Genomic DNA, 4838 nt, shown 5'->3' on the forward strand with positions numbered 1-4838 from the left:
TTCCCTTTGCAGATGTGTGCTTTCACACTTGAGTCAGTAATGATGGTTCCTCATTGCAAAATGGAGAGAGTTGGCAAACGCACAAGTTCTTTTTTTATTTACCACCACACTGAAATCCTAATTTAGATTTAGCTTTTTAAAAAGTTTTTTCTTTGCGTTTAGTAAGCATTAATTTGTACATACACACGAGACACAAATTCCTTCAGTATTTATATCAAGATGTTATAATATAGCGTTTTTACATGTTTTGAAATCTTGAATGAAACTTTTCAAAAAACGTAAGTATTCATTAAAATGTATGAATCTATATTTCTTTATTCAAGGAGGAACTTAAACTGCATTTTTGAGAGACCGGTGTTGTTCGGTGCAAACTGCTGACATTGATTCGATTGCCCGCTCTTCGGCGCTTGCCTTGCAGACGGTAAACAGCTTAGGCAGAATGTGGCCAACGTAGTAGTTCTGAAATAAATCAAAGAGATTATAAAATGATTTTTTCATATGCCTTTTATGATACTTCAGAATTCTTTCTTTCGTATGTATTTAGACCTAAAATAGATTTGTTATTCCCAAGTTTAAATTGTATTAATCTTTCCTTACAGTGGGTCTAATAATTTTTCAAAAATAACCATAAGCTCACGGGAAAAGTCCAAAAATCACACAGAGAAAAAATAATTGCAAAAGATACCGGACTTCGGTGTATACCGAAGTTTTCCGATGTAGGTAAGCGAATTTTTCTTTGGTTACCTGAACCGAAAAAGTTTGGTGTTAGAAATGAACTAAAGTTCGGTATTTGCCACCGAATTTTTTTTGTGACTTTTTCCTCACAAGCTGGTTAAGCTCCACATGTTTAAGCTTTCTACCTCAGAAAGTACATACATACCACTGCATAAACATAATTTGGAACAGATAAGTCATACAGATCTCACAATTCCATGTAAAACTCAAAATGGCCGTCGTTGTGTGACTTCTTTTCCGATCATATTTACATAAAAAATAGACTGTTTGAAAATTAGGTATAATACTTACGCTGTTGTCAAAACAAAGCTTTTGGAACTGAATAGCTAGTTTTTTGAAACAGCGCCTGTGCTCAGTAAGTCAACCTTCAACCCTCCCATCGACAGATCCAAAATTTTATCCATTGTTTGATCCATCAAATGGGCCTGTTGCAAACTTTTGCTAGAGCAAAACTAAGAGTTGTTTCTTATAGATAATGCCTCAAAAATCACGATGAGCGCATCGGCAAACTCTGAAATGCACTCATAACTTCACAAACTGCGTAAGAAATTTGCGGTTTTTTGAGCTTCCCGCTTCAAAAACGATACTACGGCACAGGTGAACATTTTGTAAGAGGAGTCGTTCCATCGTCGGCAATAATCATCATAGCCGACGCCAATCCGCCAAAACACGTTTGATGGGACGAGATAACACCTGAACTGGATTAGACCAGATAACAATCGGTGTGTTAACGTTCATATTTTCCACGCCCGAATTGATTGACCTTGAACTCTCCTTGAATTACGCGCGGAACTGCGTGCAAGCGTCGGCCATGATGAATATCGCCGACGATGGAGCGACTCCTCTAACAAAATGTTCACCTATGCCGTAGTATCGTTTTTGAAGCGGGAAGCTTAAAAAAACGCAAATTTCTTACGCAGATTGTGAAGTTATGAGTGCATTTCAGACTTTGCCGATGCGCTCATCGTGATTTTTGAGGCATTATCTATAAGAAACAACTCTTATTTTTGCTCTAGCAAAAGTTTGCAACAGGCCCATTGCGATTCTGAAAACAATGTCATATTTATAGAAAATTAAAAAGCCGATACTGGTAGACCCGAAATTCAACAGTCAACAAAAATCAGAGATGGCTCTTGTTACCCATGAGGGAACGTCGGATCCCCAAATGTAAAAATTTCCGCAACTGCCGGAACACTAGTAAGGGGTTTCAAGTTTTCACTAGAAAGTCAAGATTCGCATTTTACACTCAATTTTTGATAAAAATAGCTTCTCTGAAATATTTTCATCCATATGCTAATCAGATACTTGGAAAAATTACAAATAACGTCATTTACGTGATATCTACTCCATTTGATCAGCGCCAAATGTCCACGCAATAACATGTTCATTCAGCACCAATCAAATGGATTTCAACCGCGATATTCATCAACGAGATATTAATCTCACTTAGGGGTTGATTTTCATACTTGCCGCTGCTTGAATGGCTTTCAGCGCATATTTTTGATGAGGAAACATACATAGTATATTTCAACTCGTACTATGTTTGGTGGCCCAATACTTCCTAACAGAGATATAATCGAAATTCCGACTCGAATTGTTTTAGCACGTCTCCGGTTTAAGATAAACATGCGTATCTTCATTGCAGCGTTTTAAAATTTCCCATCATAATGTATTTTTTAAAAGTTAAATAATAAAAATAATCTATTGAGAAATAAAAAATTCATGAAAAGATGTGTGGAGAAAATTTCCAGGAAATGCCTAGGAAAACTTTAAGGTTAGTTCCGTTAACAAATAAACAGTAAGCGGAGTCTTACACCGTTGCAACGAAATATACACATTTTTCTACTTAAGATAAATCGATATTCTTTATTATTCAAAGAATTACCAAAGAGCTATGGAAGTAAGGTCTTACACTGATGGTTTTTCTGTTAAACAGGTAAAACACGAGAGGAAATTTCACGGTACCTGCGTGAAATGCAGATCGGCTGTTTTTGACTAAATTTTTTTAAATACACACATCAGTCATTATTCATCTGCAGCGCAAAGTTTGTCCTCTTACAGAAGAAACTATGACTGAAGAAATTGGTAAATTAATGGTGTTGCTTATAAACTCTGATAGTCAAAAGTCACCATAACCGAAAATAGTGGTATTTTTACCATAATTTGAAACTGTCACCATTGTGCATGTAATTTTGGAAACATTCTCACTGAATGATAAAGATTTGACTCTTTATGGTCATGACCACTATTGATCAAGAGTTCAAATGGAACATCACATCTAGTAATTTCAATCATAGTTTCTGCTCAATGTGATTGTAACTAAAAGCAAAAGCTCTCAAGGCTCACCTTTTTCAACAACCTAAGTTCTTCCTCGAGCCGTGTTTTCTCCTCCTTGGACTAGGCGTTGGAGATCTGTCCCTCCAACATTGCGACCGGGATGTCTATCTCGGCCAGTCCCTTGGTTTTTTCCTCCTGAAAGTCGGCGTGATTAATTTCAATTGGGTCTCCCGTGTACATCTAATTAAAATGATTACCGCCGATTCTGTCTCTCTCCTCAACCCGTCACTTCTCCACGCTCTGTCCGCAAACTTTGAGCGAAGCCCAGTAATTAGAGTAACTGATAGTTATGAGTATCTTTGCCCCTCCATCATTCTCTACTTTGCTTCGTCCGCTTCCCTAGGTATTGAAAATCGCCAAAAAAAATCGAAACTCTTCCCTGGTTTTTGCCTTTACGTGATCAACGCACCTGGGATATCTGGATTATGATGCATGGACCTCTTATTTTGGCCTTCCCTAAATGAGGGGCTCGGTGGACAAGACGCATCACTGTTCAGTTTTTTTTAAAAAAAATTAACATATTAATGATTTCAAGTAAAACTAGTCTTAACTCATACTCTGTGAAAAATTCGCTCCCAAATTCCAATTTTTAAGCATCAAAAAGTCAGTTTGAACTTTCGTTCTGCCACAAGGATCCTTGTAATTTCGAAACTTCAAACACGTATCTCTCGAAATAGGATAAACTCCACTTATGCGCCTTGTCCTCCCAGCCCCTCAATTATTTTGTTCATTTGTGGCATCAACTGAAAGACTCAAATTTCAACAGTAGAAGAAGCCCTGATATGGCTAACTGCCTTCGGATTCAAAGAAATGATGAGATTTGCAGGTGTACCTATTTCATTATGATTTTTTGCGGTTGGTGCGATCGAGAGAGGAAGCGTCATAATTTGTCCAAAAAAAATAAATTTTGCAATAAACCCCTCTTTTTTGCTTCACCTAAGCGATGCGTCAAAGGTATTCAAATGGTGACGCATTTATACCCTACGTAAACCTTCCGTTGCTTTTGTTTACTTATAGAATGGAAGGAATATAGACTGTTCTAATTTCACCTGAGCGTCATCCTGAAAATACTTCCCTACCAACTGGGTTTCAAACATATGCTGATATTTTTCAATATTTTTTGGCGCGTATACGTAGTATACCGCCTTTGCGATCGTTTCGAACCCTGCTCGATACAATAACCGAGTCCCTTGGTTCCTTACCGAAAAGTGACTACCGCGAACTTCTGAGATTTTCCAAAGTGTGTAAAAAGTTTATTTATCCATCAATAATTATGATTTAAAGTTGTTTCTCATTCTGGGGGTCTCTAGTTTATGTGCAGTGAATACCAAGAGTCTACGTTACTTGGTTTTTTTAAAAAAAGCCTAAGAATGCGACGCGCTGATTTAAAATATGCATATATAAGCAGAATCAAGCGAACTGATTCGAGGATGGCTGAGCAGGTCGGCACTCTCGGAATGAGAATTTAACTCCTCCGTTTTGTTCAAAACGTTGCTTTGACAGATCTGCAACCTCGGTTATACTTTTCAAAAGTTGGTACCCGTGCTCTGATAGTGCAATCTGTGTAAGTGCAATCTGTGATGAGCCTCTAGACTCATTAGACCATTAGCTAAATGTGGCTCAATCTTACCCCTCTCTTCCCCACGCTCCTGATCACTGCGTCGGCGTCTCGACGAACAATAGCTAATGACGGTCGCCAAGCGAGGCCGGGATCCTCAGCCCCTCGCCCAATTACTTACGCTTCATTAACCATTTCACCGTCACGC

General features: G+C 38.1%; 1 long non-coding RNA gene across 1 annotated transcript; it reads right to left on the reverse strand.

The window, feature by feature from the left end:
- Window positions 1-297: 297 nt before the first annotated feature.
- On the reverse strand, window positions 298-1156 carry LOC109036446 (uncharacterized). The gene is made up of 2 exons (XR_002009362.2): window positions 1027-1156; window positions 298-459 (listed from the first exon to the last, which is right to left on the reverse strand). It is a non-coding gene; the product is annotated as an uncharacterized lncRNA (long non-coding RNA).
- Window positions 1157-4838: the final 3682 nt, after the last annotated feature.

This window comes from Bemisia tabaci, chromosome 6 (genome assembly GCF_918797505.1).
Source record: "Bemisia tabaci chromosome 6, PGI_BMITA_v3".
Classification (NCBI taxonomy): Eukaryota; Metazoa; Arthropoda; class Insecta; order Hemiptera; family Aleyrodidae; genus Bemisia; species Bemisia tabaci.